The sequence below is a fragment of the Pseudochaenichthys georgianus genome, chromosome 4 (genome assembly GCF_902827115.2).
Source record: "Pseudochaenichthys georgianus chromosome 4, fPseGeo1.2, whole genome shotgun sequence".
Classification (NCBI taxonomy): Eukaryota; Metazoa; Chordata; class Actinopteri; order Perciformes; family Channichthyidae; genus Pseudochaenichthys; species Pseudochaenichthys georgianus.
In genome coordinates, this window is record NC_047506.1 from 39421206 (window position 1) to 39443038 (window position 21833).

Below are 21833 nucleotides of genomic sequence, written 5' to 3' on the forward strand. Positions count from 1 at the left end.
CTTTCATCAAGCTTTCCATCTCATTCTGTCTCTGAAGCTTTTCTCTGAGCTGCCTGTATACTCTGTACAACCAGATCAAACCTGCAGTGAACCACTGACTCAGTCAAGGTCTGGCTCCAAACCCAGACGCTCAGAATTATCACTCCCTATGAACTGCAAACGGAAGTTAAAGAGCCCATTATGTTCCAATCTTAACCAGTTTAGCCTTGAGCCTGTTTTTCAGGTCTCAGGCTCGAAAATGATATTCCCAGAACAAATGACCATATCTTCCGTTCTAAAAGGGTTAAATTAATAATCTTTTTCCTCAAAGTAATGATAAACCTGTGAGTTGGATGTAGAAGAGTCGGAACAATATAGATGTTTTTTATTTTAAAGAAAATTCAGATTGAACATCGTAAAAAACTGTAAATTATAGTGTCCGTCCAAACATTCTTTTTTACTTATAGTGAAAACTACCCTTGGATGGTAAGGTAGACTAAAAGCTTTAGGAATCCAAAGTACAACATATAATAAGTACCCTGTATCAAGATTGATACAAAACAAGTGACATTTGACCCTTTTAGAGAGGTTTAGCAAAAAAAACTCCACCTCTGAGGTGATTTGGGTGGAGATGGGGGTTTTACCGTTTCTCTGGAACCCATTGGTCGATTTTGGTGATTGACATCTCTTTCTGACCGTTAGAGCCAATAGAAAACGAAGGGGAGTCTCCCCATACACACACAGGGTAAAACAAAAAGGTGTGGGCTTCGTTTATTGCTCATGGATTATCAGAAATCATTCAAAGTGACAGACACATTGGATTAACCTATGGATTAGCTTCAGCAGCGTTTTTATCGTTTTAATGCCATTGAAGACCACGTTTGACCAGACACAGGTGAGCCATGTTAGCATGTTTAGCTACCTAGCTCCACATGTTTTGATGTCTGTTTTTGTTTATAAAGTCGCACTTTCGTATAATTGAGTGATAATGAGGGTACCCTTCGATTCTGTGTCACCTCACGATGGGTTGAGATGTGCAGCAAAGATAAATAATAAGGTTTTGTGAGTGAATTTCGGTGCAGTCATCTGTTAGCATTTTTCACTCGTTGCTAATTCAGAGGCTCAGCGTTAGCATTGTGGGTTTTATTTTGAAAAAAATAAAATAATGATCAGTTAGAGGAGTTTCTTCCCGTTACATGGATATAAAACATTCATAGTTTATTAAATGAACATGCCCTAAGACACTGTTTCCTGCAAGATGTTGCGCCAGTGCCCCGGTACCGGGGTCTCTCGGGCTTAACAGGTTTAAGTAAAATATTCTGCATTGAGTATGAATTGTATACTCTTTATATATGATCTGTTGTAATAACCGGGGAGAAATTGTTTGTGAAAATACACATAAGTGACAATGAGAAGATTGCTAAGGGATCACTTTAAAGGCTCATTTAGCTTGCAGATGTGTTATAGTCTTCATTCAATGTAATGATGATTTGTTTAGAGCTGAATGATGAGGTAATTCATTAATTAGACCAGTGGTTCCCAAACTTTTTGTGCCCAAGGCACACCAAAGGACAAGTAAAAATCTCAAGGCACACCTATTGTGCAAAATAGCCCTTATAACACGTGTTATCACTCATATCATGTAAAATATCTGTAAATGTGCATAATTATTTACTAATGCCAAATAAAATGTGACAAAGACAACTATATTACTCATGAAATATTTATTAACGAAATATTTCAGAAATTAATTTGAAACGTTATCAAATTAGGCTTCATCAAAGCAGCAACACACTCATTTAAACCAGACAGGTCACAACATTAAAAATGAGACAAAGGAAATGCAGCACAGAGAACTGTCAATGCAAGGAAGCTGCATTGTCCATGGTCCTGAACTACAAATTATAAATGTAACATTTCAGCAGAGATGGGGTAGTTACTAAAAAAAGGTAATATATTACATATTACTTTAAAAAAAAAAAAGTAATATTACACTACTTCGTTACTCTCTACAACTACATAAAGTAACTCGTTACTTTACTCGCAGGGCCGGCCCGCCCCTCCCTGCCCCTCCCTGCAGGCAGATCATGCAACTGCTGAAGTTTCAAATGTTCTCTTTAGTTCAGTTTCCATTGTCGCATAAGACTGATCCAGATCCTGAATGTTTTCCTATCTGACCATGGCTGTTCTCTGTCTCCTGCTATCTGTATATTTTGCGCAGTCTATCTCTGCTCACTCATGTGTTGCACTGGAACCAGACACCGCAAAGACTTCAGCCGAGCACGTACGAACTGCGCATGCGTGAGTGGCAATAACTCTCCTTACCAGCAGGCGGCGGTAGTGTGTATGCGTCATTCAAAACAGGCAACAACCGGAAGACAGAGAAGAAGAACAGACCACTACGTGATATAAACAAACAACAAATAGCGTGTGCGGTAGCTCCACCTTAGCATGTGTTCTTTGCAGGTGCTTGTTGAGGTTTGACGTGGTGTTTACAGCAGTGGATAACAGCTTCTGGCCTGGACACAGTTTGCACCTCACCGTCACATTCCTGTCTATTCTTCGGATGAACTCAAAATAATGTGCATACCTCCACCCCTCGAGAGTTATCACTGACTCAGCCATGTTTATGCAGCACTGCACGTGGACGCGCAAGTCGCGCAGATTACGTACATATAAACCTACAAAGTACTGATATAGTAAATTAAAAAATAATTATTTTTGTGTAGTTGTATATTGCAATACTAACGTATGGTTGTCACAAAATCCCACGGCACACTCGGACTTGCCTCACGGCACACCAGTGTGCCGCGGCACACCGTTTGGGAACCACTGAATTAGACAGTTGCCCGAAGAATAATCAGCACCAATTCATCATCATTTTCCTGTTCCCAGTTCTCAAAAAAAGAGGATTTTGATCTTATTATTTTCATGTTTAATGGGCATCATCCAAATGTATCAAGTTAAGCAGGACGGCAGAACATTTGATCATTAAATATGTTTAGTTTTGATAATATCGCATGACTATAAGTTCAAATAAAAAAACCTTCCTCCTATCAATATGTCTAGTTGTCATTATATTTCCATTATTATGTAATTCTAGACTATGCATGAAAATGATGCCATTAAATATGTTTTTTCACAAATGAATGAAATGTAATTTTGAGCTTCAAATTCTAAAACCAACATTACCTTACACAGATAATCTGAATGTGTTAGTCACACGTTGGGATATTTAAAAATATAATCACCTGCATTCATGAAACAGTGATCAGTGAACATCTGGTGGTCTCATGTGCAAACTAAGAGAAACGGATTCCAGCAGCATCTGCCATTAGTATTCTGGGGACATTGTTATAAGTGACAGACAGGTCATGATGGCTCTCTGTGGGATGTCTGAAATGAGACGTATCCAGTCAGCACAATTAACACGCTCATGCCAAGCACACTCAAAAAAATCCTTGCCACGCAGCCGTATTGTACGTGTGAGGACATGCACACCCACACAGAGCAGAGAGGGGGAGTGGCGTGGCGACTTTGGTAATTGTAGTGTGCTCTGACAGCCATACTAATAAGATAACGAGAAGAGCAGGGCGACCTGGTGCCACCCCCCTCCTCCTCCTCCTCCAGAGAGCCAGACGGAGGGGTTGACATGGAAGAGTAGTGAGAAAGATGGAGGTTATAGACGGAGACGATGAATATAGAAAAGGACAGGGTGATGGAAGAAAAGATGGAGGCGAAAAAGTGCTTCTGACCTAGTTAAAAGGAGGTGAAGGGCAGAGGAGGGGAAAGGCTGCAGGATGACAGAACCAGAGAGGAGGCTGCACACAAACAGGAGGCTAATAAAATTAATACAGCTGCACAGAAGGGGGTTATGATTCTGACCCCTGATTTGCACCCGGCAGGAGCGACAACACGGATCGGAGGCTGTGTGCCAGACACAAATGAACAGAAACAAATGGGGCCAGCTCACGTTAAGATTTGACTGGAAGCAGGTTGCATCAACAGCTATTAGTGCGATCAAATCCTCTACAGATAGGAGTGCCACAATCATAGCGCTTTTTAGCAGGTTGATTGTATTTAGTTGAATATGTCATGATTAAACTGAGAAGGATTCTATTTGGCTCACCAATGCCTTCCGTACACATTTCAAAGTAGGAGACAGAAGGTATGAAACGTGTAAATGGTTTCCAGGTTGGATTTAATTAAACAATTTACCCTTAATTTCAAGTGTTTGTTTTTTGTATTTTATGATTTGTTGCATCGTTGGAGGAGATTGGGTGATAAGATGTTCATTGCCATTTCTACACGTATGTCAGATTACATTACAACCTTTGAATTGAATGAATTAAAGTACTGCAATAATTGACATCAATGCAGATTTGTGTTCAGGTCATGCCTACTGTTGGTAAAGTCATAGCAGCGGCAATTCTTAGCAGGAGCCCGCCTTTAAATGGAACCACTCAAGGCAACAACGCTTGTAACGATCAGCGATTTTCTCAACAACTCAAGATGTTCAAGGGGTTCTGAGAAAAACCATACTCCATAGAGCAGAACATCTTTCCAAGTAACATAAAAGATAAAAGCAGCATGCACTACGCTTCTCTCGTATTGAAACCTTCCAGTTACTTAACAACTGGTAAGGGGGGTGCACTGTCCAGTGGGAAGTGGTTTGGTTCTACTGTTCTCCAGAACGCTGCAAGCAGTAATACCACAGGCCAAGCAACCGGCTGAACTGGCCTTTCACTAGTTTCAGACAAATGTAACAATAGAGCACAATGGAAAGTAGATGTCATACCATTTATCTGCACACTGCCGAGCTCCACGTCAATAATAATAATTGCAATTATTATTCAACAGAGCAACCTTTCAATCTAACAGATTTCTGTCAAGTCAGTACCATCGAGAAGGATTAGGAATAAAGATGAATACAAAATCTCATTCCAAACTACATTTAGCCATTTATCTGAGCCATTGCTATGGAAACACATCGAACAACATAGGGGTGTAGATTTGTTAATCTTCCTTCTTTGGCAGAATCATTGGAAAATGTATAGGGTCCGAAGAAGTTTTCAAGACATTGCAGAATTTCCATAAACACCGATATGGAATCCTCACCACTGAGAAATATAATGTGTCAAGAATGCTATAAGGCTAGATACAATTAATTCCGTTAACATATTTCTATTTAAGTGTATAATAATGGCACAAATAATGGACCAAATACTCACCCTGATCACCGCAGCCTTAGTTCTTCTGTGCAGTCAGGTTCACCGGCTACATGTTAGCCTCGATAATCCTTAAAAAGCCTGTCTCTCTGCACTGTTTTTGTATTTCTATCCAAGCATTCTTTATCTCTTTTACTAACACCACTCACACCCCCAACAACACAATCCCAACACAGACGTCCTCTTTTTTTGTGCTAAAGTGCTTGTTCTCCATAATCCAGCCCCCAGGTGTTGTAGGAGGTTACTAATGTGTAGTGAACCTGTTCTGTTGTAGGACTAACTGTTCTTTTAGGACACACACACACACACACACACACACACACACACACACACACACACACACACACACACACACACACACACACACACACACACACACACACACACAGCTACAAACAACAAGAGTGGAGGCCAGATGGGCACATCTGTGACCGACTGCCATCTCATACAGTCCAGGTGTTGAAATGATCCTGTGTGTGTGTGTGTGTGTAAAACATTTTGCTTCGACCAGTAGTGCTAAAATAAACTCTTTATTTACTCTCTCAAGAGGCCTCAAGTGAATTCTGCATCTTACATTAAGTATGAAGTATTTTTGTTCTTTTAAATAATGAATCAAGGAAATGTGACGCGGCACAATTTGATTCCATTTCAGTTCAGTAAGTTCAGTAAAACTACTTTCAGAGCTGGCCAACATTATCACAGCCACCCACTGTCGACCAATGGGAGCTCCACATTCTTCAACAGGAAGCTCCCAGTGTGGGGAAATGATGCTTCATATGCGAGTATCCCTTTTGTTTCACTCGTCTCCTCTCTACTGCTCAGGAATCTTTTTAATTTGAATCTATTTCAATATCTTACTCTGTCCTTCTTAATGTTTCTCTTAAATAGAAATGATTACACTGAAGCATTCCCGTAATTAGTGGGAGATTACACATGGAGTACTATTTCATGCAATAGATACATCTGTGTTGCTGATCGCCTACTTTCTCTATTAGACAGGATTAGTTCTGTCAATTAAATGCAGTTATTACGTCTGGAATTTAAATACATTAACTTGCATTAAGTGTCCGTACTTCATTTCAAACACAATATCCAACATGCATGCTACTGTAGAAGTCAGGTTTTCTACCAGAATGTTGATTTGATCCATCTATACTATAGTGCACATAAGGAAAGATCTAACCAATATGCTATTTAATCCAAAAGTGAGGTTTAGCACAAACACGCACGCGTGAACACACACACACACACACACACACACACACACACACACACACACACACACACACACACACACACACCAGGTTTCCTGGATGTGAGGGTGAAACTGATTTATAGCAGGTACAGAATGGCCGCCTGAGATGGATGCAGCACACACACTGTTTTAATATATCAAACACATACCACACACACACGTATACACACAATGCTGTAATATATCACACGCACACAGTTTTAATTCATCATAGCTGACCGACCCATATATTTTCTACTAAAAGCACTGGGAGAGGAAGGAAAACAGAGAGGAAGGACACTCAAACAGAGGAGTAACTAAAGGAGTGGGGAGACAGAGAGGACAACATGAAGGATGGAGGAAGTTGGGTAAATAATGATGTCATCTGATGTAAGGTAATGTGAATCAGAGATCAGACCCAAACGTGCAGGGGACAGGTCATGTCCTTAAAATCAGATCATATTAATATGAAAAGATTCAAGTAAGATCTCAAAGGCAAGTCCATTGATATTGTTTGAGATTAATCCCTATTAGTAGCATATGGTTATTTGAACATATTAAAAAAAACAATAATTAGATGTAGTTATTAGGTCTACACATCGCATTGGAAAATGCTGACTTAAACATAGCGCTTAAGAAACCCCACCAACTCAGAAAACACCTGGACATTGATTGAAGACGTTACAGTAATTAGTGTAACGTCCATACTTCCCTTTTGGTCTACCATTGTGTTCAAAACATAATGGCAGTTTGGCAAAATATGGCGTATGCTGTTCTGATGTAACCCATCCTAAAGGAGATTATAAAGGAAGCATTGAAGCTCCGTTCCTGTCATATACTTTGAACAGCTCTCATTGTTTACCAGGTACTTCCTGTCCAGTGGCGGCTGGTGGAAATTATTTTAGGTGGGGCTATTGTCATGGTGAATAAACCACACGGGGAACATTTTGAGAAATGACCCCTTAAATCAGGGGTGTCAAACTCAAGGCCCGGGGGCCAAATCCGGCCCGCGACTTTATTTTATGTGGCCCCACAAGAGCTTGCAAAGAATATAATATGTTTATTATACGGTTACATGCTACTTTACAGAAGCACATTGCCCATAAACTACATGTCCCACAATGCATCTCAAATTTGCCTTTTTTCTCAATTTGCCTTCTTTCCTTCAAAATATGCTTTTTTTCTTAGAATTTGCCTTTTTTTCAAAATGTTACTTTTTTCAAAATGTCTCTTTTTTTTTTTTTTCCAGAATTTGGCTTTTCTTTTTAAATAATTTTGTGACATGCACACTGAAGAGACTTGCAATTATTTGCTTTCAGACTTCTGCTTTCAGACGTATCTGAAAATAATGCAATGCAGAGGCAATCATGTAATATAATAAATGATGTTATATATATATTAAATATTTATATATGTATTTTATATAGTCTTAAAGTTACAACCGGCCCTTTGAGTGAAACCATAACGCTGATGTGGCCCGCGATGAAATTGAGTTTGACACCCCTGCCTTAAATGATGACTTCTGGTGATGTTAGAGGTATGAGAAGACTGATCAATACCGAGTCCATAATCTGCAGTGTGGTTAGCTATGAATCTTCCAACACTTCCAAACACCTTGTCCTGGACATAGTTTCTACAGTGAACTGTGCAACAGTACAGTAGGCCCACACAAACTGCAGCACACCGGGTCTTTGGGAACACTCAAATGATTGAATTCCCATTTGAAATCAGGAGACTAAATACGAACAGTATATGCAGACTCAGACGTGGTTCAGAAACACAGACATATTAGAAAATAGACCATTAAGGCACAACATCTAGTTTGATGGATGCTGTCAAAACTCGACTATATATAATAATATGTGTGTGTGTGTGTGTGCTTATTTATCACGGGCACATAGTATCTGTCCCCGGCAAGCATGGGAAACAAAAGACAGCGTCTACCTGTTTGCATCCAGCTAGTCACACACACAGTTACAATCACACTATAGTAGATAGTTTAGCTTCTCACCGTGATTCGCTGTGGCCCACTGATGTTAACCATCGTACCTGAAAGGCTGCCTGTCCAACGTACACATTCAGCCACGTGACTCGCACACTCTCGCGAGAGCTTTACACAAGACAGATCCAACTCACAGACTGCATCGGGCGCTGAAATTGCCGCTCTTTAAGCATCAGATCTGACGACGCTGATTGGCTGAAATTATGTTTCGGCGGCATAGTATACAGATGGCAACAGTCAGTGATGTGTTGGCTGCTGCTGCACTGGCTGAGGGCTCCTTTCTTAGCGCCCAGACGAGAGAGGGTAATGATACACGCTGCGGCAATGTGACTTATCAGTAACTTTAGACATCGTAAACACCATTTTTTAAACAAGATTTTATTTTAGATTATACATGTTACTGATACCAACAATTTACCTTGTTCATTAAAAATAAAAAATATATTTTCTTTTTAAATATATTTTTTATTTGAATGACAATCAAACAGGTGGGAAGAGGGGGGGCGGCACCTCTATGGGCCGGCCGCCCCTGTTCCTGTCATTATTAGTCAATTACAGAGCTTCCTTAGCAAGAAATACTATTGTCCCGTATCCCGGGTCCATGTCAGTGCAATGGCACACAACCATGTTGGTGTAGATGCCTTTGATAATACACCAAATGTAGTTTCAGATACGTTTTTCCAATATTTGTCATCAACTCTGTTAGCTATGGAATTAAATGCCACGCTTTGTCTGCACCATTCCATGCACTCCATCCAGCAGGAGGAACAGTATGACAAACACAAGTGGAAGAAAGAAAAACTGTTTTGATGAATCATGCATTCACTGGGAGAGCAAGCAACCAAAGCAACACTCTTTGCTGTCACTGAACTGCGCTATTAACACATTTGTCCATCTTTCTATCGATCTGCAACTCTCCCTCTGCCTCTATCTTCCTCCTGCCGCCTCTCGTCCTCTCCCTCTGCAGACAGTGTTACAGATTGCATCTGTGCTTTCATTACACAGCTTTATTCCCCATGCCTGCGCTCAAATTGTGTCTTGCTGTTTGCCATCAGTGGGCTTTATTACGGCAGGGAGAGTCAACAGGCTGATGCTCTGCTCCGCCGGTTGTTAGTCTGTCATGTAAGGGGAAGCTTGTTGACTTGGGAAAATCCTGGCAGCCATCACAGATATTAAATATCAAAATACCGCAAGTAGAGCTTGAAATTAACACTAACCGCTAGCCCGTGGTAATCGTTTTAGAAGTCTTTAAGGATTTTGTGTCTGTCAGTTGCAGCTGCTCTGACAGGCGAAACCCTCCGCTGTGCCACTGTTTTCTGTAAGATGAAATAACCAGTTGAATCTGCAGAGACTTCAGGATAGGAGAAACAAGGAATGGTCATGATTAGAAAATGTCTTTTCACATCTTATGATATCTTTATCCCACAATTTCTATTTTAGATTGTTGCCGCTTTTTCTATAGGTTTTCTATCCGACTCTCCACATCTACCACCTCCTCCTCATCAACCCACTAAATCTATAACAACACTCAAATGATCCTTTTAAATGGCTGAAACTAACACGTATATAATGCCTTTCTTATATCATGTGTTTTGCTTATTGTTCCTCTACTTCCTCTCAGTGTTTGAGCTTCACTGTGTGAAATTATTTCCGGCACAAGTTGACACCTCATGTTTGTATTTAAACTAGGGCCGGGACTTTAACGCGTTAATTAAGATTAATTAATTACACAAAAATTAACGCGTTAAAAAAATTAACGCATTTTAATCGCACTTTAATCGCACTTATTTTTGCACAGCGGAACGTTTCTCACTGGATGAGTTTCAGGCGTACCGATTATACTGGAGCACCAACTAACGTTCATGACTTCAGCATGGGACTTCAAACAACAACAAACCACGGTGAACAATAATCAAACATGAACGAACAAGCTGATGAGACCGCTTTGGTCGGCCCCGTGGATGGGACATTTTGCTTTAAAAAACGGACGGATGGAAGCGTCGACAAGAGCACGGTTGTGTGCAAATTATGCAAAAAAGAATGTGCATATCACCGCAGCACATCAAGCCTAAAGTATCACCTAAATGCAAAGCATGTAGCAGCTAGCGTGGACGTTAGCCCGACTCCGAGTGCAAGGAACCACACCCTGACCCAACCCACACTCAACCAGATGACTGGTTTCAGGGCCAGGATGAGTGAGTCCACGTCTGAGAGAATAACCAGCTCCCTGCTCACTGGATTGCACTCGCCTGTAGACCACCTGGAGTCACATCCATGTGGAAATTGCTTCTCACTGTTCTCAGGTCAAATATGTATATTTGATTAAAAATGCGATTAATTTCGATTAATTAATTACAAAGCCTCTAATTAATTAGATTATTTTTTTTTTAATCGAGTCCCGGCTCTAATTTAAACATCTGGTGAACTTTAAAAAAATGTTTATAAGAAATTGAAATTGTTTATTTTTTGCATTTATTTTGTACTACTTTTTTCATGAATACATGTCTATGTATTTATATATAAATTACATTTTTTAAGATATTGTAATCATCATGTGTTTGTATATGAACTGTATTCACTTGAATTTATTAAGTGTCAATTGATTTTGTGGTTTATTTATCAGTGTTTAATTACTTATTCTAGCCTTGTTGTCATGCATACTATTTGTTGTTGTTGTCTCTTTCCTATCTGGAAAATAATAAAGACAATGACATTTTCGAGGCCAATCATGGTTAGTTTGCAAATTGAACCGGTGTGTAATTACTGTAAACCTGTATTCCACGTGACACATAGGAAGCAGTTGGTGAAAAATATATGTAATTGAAGTATGATCACTGTTATGCTTCAGAGCATGTCTGAAGGACCTTTCATTATCTTTTTATATTCTGTATTAGCTTCATTCAAAAGCCCACATGTGATTCAAACGTTGAATTACAGTTATGTAATAGTTGGGTTAAAAAGTACTTAAGGCCATGAGCTAAAGCCTTTCAATCTAGCACACTGCGTACACTCACACACTCTGAATGATCTTTGTCACAGAGAGAGCTTTTCGCCAACCTGAAGGACGGTTCCGTCTTTCAGGTTAAAAAAAAAAAAAAAAAAAAAAAAAAAGTTAAAGCTTTACTTATGTTACCATCCTCTTGTGGATAGAAAGTACACACACATTGTATATAGTATTTTGAGAAAGTGTATGCTTTGTTACGCTTGTCCTTTCGGTTTAAAAAGATGGACTCCTTTGTTAACTTCTGTAACGTAGTGACATCATAACCTTACAATCATGCTTCTGTTGGCTAATGCAACACAACATTGTACGTGATAGGCTAAGGGGCGGGACATCTCTAAGCGGTTCCAATTACAACAGAGCTGGCCAGCTAACCAATCAGAGCAACCAGGGCTCTGGTTTCAGACAGAGGGTGAAAAGAGGTGCTGCAGCACATTAGAGCATGGAGACATGTCCCAGTTGAGACACTACATACTGATGTAGCCCCTTTAATAAAGTAATTGTCTATTGTGCAACATATACTTTAGCACTAAGATCATGCATGCCTTGAAATGAAGCAATAGCAACAGTATGAACAGCAGTTACCCTAAGTATATATATTATTATTTCTTCTGTATTTCTATTTGATTCAAGTTAACAGTACAGTTCCCTTGTTTTACAGTGTTCATGTTCTACATACGTGCTGCTACAGGCGTGCTGAATGTGTTATTATTACATTGTGGTGGCCATCTTGAACACGATATTGTATTGTCAACCTGAAACGCTATGCTTGAAGCTGTGAGGTGAACACAGTACAAGCTGTTACCATTGGTTCCTGATGACTGATCAGTTTTTGCTCAGAGCTCTTTATAAACTTCACTCAAATCAAGAATCAATAGAATCAAGAATTTCAAGAATCAATAGAATCAAGAATGACATTTTTGGTGTCATTCAGCTTAGCTTGCTGCTCACCTATAAGTGATACAGTGACTTAAATTCACCAGGTTAAGTGTGTCGTAACACATAATGGTATTTAATTTATTTTTAATTTATTTATTTATTTATTTTTTTAATTTTATTTTTTAATTGTACGGTGTCCTTGGGTGTCATGAAAGGCGCCTAAAAATAAAATGTATTATTATTATTACCACAGCCTTTCAACTAAAACTTTATACGATTCTAAATGTGTCGCTTTGTTTCCTCTACATGTTTCTAAAGGTTCTTGCAAACAAATCCTAAAGAACAGGAGGAGTTCCTGACTGTGGCAGAAGCTTTTATCTACAGTGCACTGACTCAGAGTAGGCTCTTTTTAATGGCTATATGTACATCTCAAAATGTGGCAAGAAATGTGCTAAATATGTCTCAATGCATCGTGAGAGACGTTCATATGTTTTAAAGCCCCTCATGTTGGAAATGATCATTAAGAGCTACTTATCTGTTACTGTTTTTATGCAAATGTACTGATAATCTCCATGTTCTACTGACATTGACACACACCTCGCTTCTAACATATACGGCAACCTCCCTTTGATGAATGAACATGTTGCATGTAGAATATATCCAGTCTATTCTGTTTGTTGTTTCTCTATGTTCTTGCACGCTGAGGAGATTTTGACTGTAGCAGAGTTGCTTATTATATAAGCTTTGAAGGCTAAAATTAACATGCCAAAATAATATATGGAGAATAAGAATTTGATATACTTCCTTGGGATCTGTCCACTTTCAACACTACCACATGCCAATTAGCAAATTACCATTTTTGTATGATAAGAACATTGAGTTATTGCTTTCCGCCAACATACTGTGAGAGAGTGTTCTGTCTCTTCCCCATTCTCACTCTCTCAGTAGGACACCATCAGTTTCCTACATTAACTCCTTTCCTTACCTTTCTCGCAAAGGTAGAACTCGATTTAATACAATACAGATTGTATAATGTCATTACAGTGAGGATATTACCAGTCTCCTGCTCTAACCAGGTTCAGATGTGTCAGGTAAGTAGCTGCGTACTTCTCAATGCATCCTGGGAGATATTACAACTTCATAATTTGAAAACCCCTGTGTTAGAAATGATAACCGAGAGCTCCTTCTTCTTTACTCTTTACTGCACATTTTTAAATAAGCATATTTTTCTAAATAGATCAACTGTGTTCCAAATGTTTTATTTATTGTTTCATAAAGCATCTTTGAGTTTGAGAAAAGCGCTATATAAATATAATGTACTATTATTATTATAAGCAGCTTCCCTATACAAATGGTACTGTTGCATGTCTGCATATATTAGGACACACTAATGCACTTTGAACGTTCTCCCTTTTGCTCGTATATCCCATTTGCAAAGCATTGTGGGTCCGAGTATCAGTCGTGTAATCACCAAGTAGATTTACTTCTCCTAGACTGGGGACACCTTACTTCTTCATGTTCCGAATAACCCAGCTTCCCCCAAATGTCTTTTTGGTGTCTATCTACGCCTGGATCCTGAGTCGTGGCTGATCCTGTTGCTGCGGTCCTGGATCCTGAGCCCTGGATCCTGAGTCGTGGCTGATCCTGTTGCTGTGGTCGTATGTCCTGGATCCTCTATCCTGAGCACTGGATCTGAGTCGTGGACTTCGGGTCGTGGCCGAACCTGTCTCTGCGGTCCTGCCAGACTCTCACCATACTACTTCCCTGATGGCTCCCACAACATTGCTGACATCCTTGTGTAGTCATCTTCTTATTATAGACACATGCATTTCCAAACATTTGGACTACCTATGCTGTCAAATGTATTATCTCTTCGATTTACACACGGCATCTATTGCACATATGTCCGTCCTGGGAGAGGGATCCCTCCTCTGTTGCTCTCCCTGAGGTTTCTCCCATGTTCCCTTTAAACTGTGGGTTTTCTCTGGAAGTGTTTCCTTGTACGATGTGAGGGTCTAAGGACAGAGGGTCTAAGGACAGAGGGTCTAAGGACAGAGGGTGTCGTATTGTCATACTGATATTCTGTACACACTGTGAAGACCACTGAGACAAATGTAACATTGGGCTATATAAATAAACATTGATTGATTGATTGATTGATTGATTGATTGATTGATTGATTGATACTGCCTGAAACGCCTCCATTGGACCCTTTGTTTACTTTTGCAACAAAATGACATCACTATGTAACACTCGCATTTGTAGTACTAACGCTCCAACACATCGTACATGAACGGTTAGGGGTGGGACATCTCTAAGCGGTTGTCCATTCACAACATAGCCGGCCATCTAACCAATCACAATAGACCGGGCTGTATGAGAAACATAAAGTGCTTTTTGAACATTAAAGCCAGGAAACATGTCACAGTAGAGACACTAATTACACTCAGAACCTGCACATTAGCATTACAGGGCCCCTTTAAGTCTATTGTGATGCCAATGATTACTCAAGTGACATTTTGCATGCAGGATATTTACTTGTAAGTTGTAACAGAGTATTGCTACACTCTGGTATTTCAAAGTGTATATAAGTACACAATCTGAGTACCTCCTCCACCTGTGCTGATAAGTCAGAAATGCATGCTGGTTTGCATACCTCAAATATCACTGTCATGCTTTTACTTTGTACTTTTTTCCATTACGTTTTTCCACCAAAGGGAAAATGCATTCCACTGTACCCAAGGACACCAGAAAGAGTGGGAAGGAAGTAATGAGTTTTGACAGTCTTCCCTTTTGAGAAGCGCTCACACAACACCGAATCGAGCACAATGTTGCCGCTGATGTCTCGTCCTTTATTTGCTTAGGTGTAGCAATTATGTTATTCAAATATGTGCTAGCTTTGTCCCTTCTCTCTCTTCCAGCCCCCCCCCGCTCACTCTGAGTCTATCCCACTCTTCATCTCACAGTGTGTACGGCTTGTCTGCTTCTGCAGTCTGAATGCTGATAGCCACGAGAGTCCTTCCACCGTGACCCCGGCCTCATCACATCACACATTCCATTGCCACAGACTGATAAAGCCCTCCACACACACACACACACACACACACACACACACACACACACACACACACACACACACACACACACACACACACACACACACACACACACACACACACACACACACACCACACACACACACACACACACACACACACACACACACACACACACACACACACACACACACACACACACACACACACACACACACACACACACACACACACACACACACACACACACACAGTTGTCACAGAGCCAATTTAGACCAATCACAGCGGCTTCCAACAGCTCCACGGAGACAGCACCAGTTGTCTCGTTGATATGAGCCACACAATAAATAGGAACTAAATTAATTGTTAATCCTGTATTTGCCTCTTCCTGTTTGTGCAGTGTGGCTTCATGTTTGTATTAATATACAGTGTGTCTATGTGTTGCACCTCAGTGTGGATGTGTCATGTATGTTGTAAAAGCCTGAGTATATCGGGCCTTGTAACCATTGTATCATGTTCACATGGTGCACCCGTTGGTACTGTCTGTGTCAAATCGACCCTGAGCATTATTGGGGTCTAATAAACAATTAAGAAATTAAAAGTACATTTCTGAACTATACTGGCTTTGTATCAATATAGGAAAAGATTTATAATTAATGTTTGCAAATACTCTCTGCTAGATAAATGTGTGGGGGCATTTTAGCATGCGTCTAAAATAAATTGTCTTTCTTCCTCATGTTCTTTACAGAAAAGTTTCCAGTTGAAAAATTGTTTTCAGTGAAGATTCGTTCAGTTTGAATTCAACACCACATCTGGTTTGTGTTTGTGCTAATTATGAGATTGTGTGTCTGGCGCACGACCAACAACCAATCACATTAATCTCCCGCCCCGGACACACAAGCACACGGTTTGATTTGCTAGCGCTTGTACTGGAATATGATTTGATTGGCCGACGCTTGAACAGTTTTCTCAACGTTCAGCGCGAGCAACGGAGGCAAAGCGACGCAACAGAACCACAATGCAGTTATTGTTTACATTGTATGATATTGTTTTGGTTGCCTATAACTGTTTTATTAATTTTAAATGCATAGAACGCTACCTGCTGACCACCAAGCGGACAAAAGACAGTGTTACTCACTTTCTGGGGAACATGGCCAGAAAGTTATCACAAGTAGTTGTAGGAGACCAAAATGGAGCTAAAAGGAGAGTGGATTTTGGACCCACAATTATCAAATTGACAGAACCACAACTCCAATTGATTTCAAATGTTCTTCCATGACATTTTGATGCGTCTAAACACAAGTTGATTCATGTTTGTGCTCCAGATCAGCATACAGCATCCCACTTTACCAACACTTTAACAACTCTGAAGCAGACGTCTGTCGCACCTCGTTTCTGCCTCCCCCTCGCTCTGCTTTTCCACTTCGCCCTCTCTCAGACAAAGATGCACAATGATCAGAAGGAGGACAGAAGGTGTGTTTTCTTTCGGGAAGACAGACAGCGTACACGCCTGTAGTCTCTCCTGTCTGCTCCGTGTACAAAGTTGAACCGGTGATGCCTCATAGCTCTAAACTAAAACACACACACTTGCAAAACTCCGGCTCCTCTCTACATGGGTGTTCCACTTTCCAACAGTGTGTATGAGATTTAGCGGTAATGAAAATGAGTCAGAAATAGCTGGCCTACTTTTGATTCAGACCTTTTGATGACATACAAAAAAACACATCGCCAGGGTCCTTTCCATGCTGCAGGGTGACAGGCGTGTCAGTGATTATAAGGGAATTCGCTGGGTCAAAGACTGTGTCAGAGCTCAAATACTTATACTTATGAGGTGGAATCAGGATGTTCTGTGGGTTATATAACTACTCACGAAGGATGTAAAGTGTACTTTGGCTGGTTCCAGAGGTACATTTTTTCTAAAACATGACAACAATGTCTTACATTATAAGCACATTCATTAACAGGAGCACTTGAGTCAATCATGTATTATGCCAACATTAGCCATATGCTTTAATATGCCGTCCTTGGCAGGTTGATGCCATCAATAGCTAAATATTATTACTTGTGTTAACATTTAAGTAACTTGTCATATTGGCCTTAAACAAACACTTCTGAATGCCAGTGTTGCTAAATGTGAGAGCTGTGTAACAAAGCATCCACAGCTTCCACTTGAGAGAAGCACCCACTAACTGAAACGAGACACAGCACTCAGAGAAACCCTCCACAGAGACTTTCCAGTGAAAACACTCCAACTCCTCAACACCACTGAAGAGCTGCTGCATTACAGTCAGTACAATGGGAAAGCATTCTCCCACTGGCATCATTTAACTCGTAACAATGACTGCACAAAGTGGAGATAAGGAGATGAGTTACTTTGCAAACTTGGAACCATTCCTGATTCAATCCATCAAAACACTAGGGAGAAGAGATGAATGGTGAATTGCTACACCGTAATGATGATTCTCCTGTTTTTTGACCAGTGGCGAGCCTAGAGGACCCTGGCGGCCTAAATTATTATTAATTTGTTATATTTTCCATTAGTTTTACCAAAATAACTTCATTTAATTGTGTTTAAAATTTCCAAAGAAATAAATCCTTCGAATATGCCTATTCAGTTTCTATTTGAATGTGAAGGGTTAAATGAAAGAAGCTCCTTGAGCCGTCTCTGCGAGTTACTCTGAAGACAGGAGCTGATTGGTGGTCCTGCTGTAGATTCACAGAGGGCCGCTATAGTAACTGAACGAGAGAGTAATGCAAAATGACTACAATTGACCAATCATATCTTCCCTCTAAATGGGCGGGTTTTATTATCGCGGACTTTATGACAAGTTCCGCCCGCTGTGAAGCATTTCTTGTTTCCATAGCAACAAGAACTTCCTGTCAACAGCGTAAACTCGCCTTCAAAATAAAAGCATGCCAAATTACACTTAAGACATACAACTGCAACGGAAGTAACAAACACAATGCAATATCCTTTTTAATTTCAAAGAACACAAATTGGGTTATTTACAGGTGTTGTTTTGTGTGGTAGAGGGTCACTTTCATTGATGCGTTTTGCACCCCGCGTCGTTGTTTTGATATTCCGCTGAAGTATACGCCGTGACGTATTTTTTTTTTTTTTTTCGAGGGAAGGGGTGGGGGTCAGAGGGCCTAGGTATAAAAGTAATGGCTCACCACTGTTTTTGACAATAACGTCCATTCTCCCTTCTTTAATTAATACATGCTAAATATAAGTAATTAATTTGTTGTATATTTTTGATGAGAGACGATATACATTTTTTTTGATAACATTAGTAAGTACAGCTTATTGTTTGAAACTTTTTTAATTTGTATTTATGTTTGTTCATCACCAAATAATTTGTAAAGATTTTGGAAACTATTTAAAAAATATGAAATACACCATGAATATCTTTCTTAAAAAGATGTATAGGTGCTTTACACACCATCATTTAACCATTCAACATCATGGCTTAAAATAGTAGGGTACTTTTTTAGTTTGACTGTTTGAAGAAGAATTAGTAAATCTACTGCCTAAAAGTAAAGTGCCTTCCCTTGAGAAGTAAACGAGCAATACGTTTTATTATCATGTACTTTCTGATTGTAGATATGAGAAAAACATGATTAAATATGTTATTAACAATATTTCATCAAGTTATATCTAAATCTCAGACGCTGAGCAGGATAAAATAACAAATTAAGTTCTTAATTCATCCGGGAAATCATGTGTGACCAAACAGGAGGTAAGGAGCTCTCTTTAAAAGTTTAGCCAGTGGCAATATCACTGTGCCCTTGGGCCAGGCACACTCACTGCGCATCCCTCTGACTTCTGTACACCGTCATTAGAATGCATCAACACGTCCTGGCCCTGGTAATCAGCCAATTTAGAGATGAATTGAACACGACGAAAGGCAAGTGAAACATTGTTTCGGCACACCACGACCGGACAAATACAATCAGCCGCATATTAAAACATACCATGCACACGCAAACGCATAGAAATACATATATATTCATCTACTGTAATTGGAAGCCTCACTCCCACTGTCATACCCTGCCTACGGCCGAGACATAAGTCAAAAAAGGTTATGTCATGTGAGGGGAGGAGTGTGTATCGAGCATGCAAGTGTGTGTGTGTGTGTGTCTGTGTGTATCCTTAAGGCAAATGAAGTATATGCATGTTGCTATAGCAGTTCGCCAAGCCTCATTTAGACAAGCTAGCTTTCCAAACAGGCGATGAATAATTCTCTTTGAGCCCCCTCCCCTCCCTGCTGCTCCCTCCCTCCCTTTCCCTCTCTTCCTCCCTCCCTACAGAAGCTCTTGAGGTTGTCGTTCATTTTCTTTAAGGAATAAGACAATTTTGGTAGGAGAAGCGGCAACCATGAGCTGCTCTTCCTCCGGGCTGAGATGGATTTATGATGCACTGTCAACTTGCGGCTGGAGAGAGAATGAGAAAGCATAGTAAACATGTGTTTCAACTCCCGACCGTCATTTGAGGGGAGGAGGGTGGAAAGAGGGGAACGCAGCTGGATGCTTTTCCATAATCCTTCTCATTGAAAATCAAAATAAGCAAACACCCTCATGGTGAGAGGTGAGGTTCATATCAGTACTGTATGTAGTGTCTCTACTGTGACGTGTTTCCATTCTCTAATGTTCAAAAAGCTCTTTATTTATCTTTAAAGCCCCGTCTGCTCTGATTGGTTATCTGCCCATCTCTGTTGTGAATGGACAACAGCTTAGAGAAATGTCGGAGATGTCCCACCTTTTATCCTATCACGTAAACTTTGTTGGAGCGCGAGCCAATAGAAACGTAAGTGTTACAAAGTGATGTCAAAGAAGTAAACAAAGGAGTCCATTGGAGGGAACACAGGGATGTTAGCCTTTGGAGACCATTGACATACACAAAAGCCTATAATATAACACACTACAGGGAAACTGCAAAATAAGGCCTCTTTTAATGTCCTTCCACCACACAATACAGACTATTACAATCGTGTGCAATAACCTTGCTACGTGCAATATAAACTGTTCTACTTTAGTTATTCTGCTGCTATATCACTCAGCAATAGTGCAATACCTACGGTGGCCGACAGGTGCAAATGCTCTAAAACACCCTAACACACTTCAATCAGGAGCTGCCTCCTTTACTGGAGTTACAATGGGGCGGCGAGTGGGGAATCGTGTCTCATAAAGGGTGCCCAGTTAACATCGTATGAAATGGATCTTGCCGATTTCAACGAGACATTATGGGGAAATGTGGAATTGTGGAGAGAGATGACTCTTACTCTGGGATAAATGCAACTGTTTTTATTCACTGCATTTTTCACACACACATCACTTTTAGGACTATACAGTGGGAGGAGGTGGAAGGATTCGCCCACGCGTCTTGGGTGGTGAGACACTCATCTCCCGCCGCCGGTGTTCCGGTTTAACTGGTTCCCCGATCAACTGGTTGACAGATGTGGAGGCGTGGCCTTCGACTGAAATACACAGTTTGATCGCTTCCATCGTTTACATAAATCTTTTGGTATATTTGGCTCGGTAGGAAGACTTTGATGCACATTCAGTACCAGTGTGTGAGGTTGTGGTTACGATGGCGATATCCGGACGCGAACAGCAAGGACTACAAAAAGAAAAACGAGTTGACTGGGGATGTCTGTTCAAAACATTGCGAGCTCCGATAAATCATTTAAACCAGCTATTGTTGCCAGACTTGTTACTGAATATCGTTCTTAATGTGATACCAAGTCCATCTGAGACCTGTGTACACCTTCAGACAGCCTCCCAGTGAAGCGTACGTTGTTTACTCACAGTTTGAAAGCAGCGTGGAGAAGTCTTCAGCTGTGTTAAGCTGTGATCCTCTCAGGTAAACTGTGATTCGCCCAGGGAAAATGGGATCTGCCCAGATTAAACTGTGTTACATCTTCTGTGGCTATCTACCAGCGATCATGTTTAATATGAAAGACTACACACACACATGTATCCCTTATAAAAACGGCATTCTGCAGCACTCATCCAGATCAAATGTGACTGTTAACTCGTGTTGCAAAGATAGCAGCAGAAATGTCATTGCTGCATGTGCAGGGATATTTAGACTTTACAATGCTGATGGGTCATTAATCTTGGTCTCGGCAAACAATATTAGGAATCCTCTATTCCAACTACATAATATTCAGTGTCCATAACAAAAAAAAGCTCATGCTGGACTCAAACCCGAGTCCCAACAGCGAAAGTCACTCCAGCCCTGCACGTTATGAGTGCGCCACGGATCAACACGACATATCGAACCACCACACTACAATATTTTAAATTAACCTTGTTAAAAAGTTCCAGAAAAATGCAACCCGACCATCATTTATAATGTGAGCGAATGTATGTACACTTTAAGCCATAATATACATATTATAATATAGTATACTGACTGAGGTCTGTATCAAGCCTCATTAAGACCCACCGA

The 21833-nt window shown here is 40.3% G+C and overlaps 1 protein-coding gene across 1 annotated transcript in view; it reads right to left on the bottom strand.

Annotated features, from left to right (window-relative positions):
• Positions 1 to 21833, bottom strand: part of nlgn1 (neuroligin 1) — a 427865-nt gene that overhangs the window by 123996 nt on the left and 282036 nt on the right. The gene's annotated exons all lie outside the window — the stretch shown is intronic.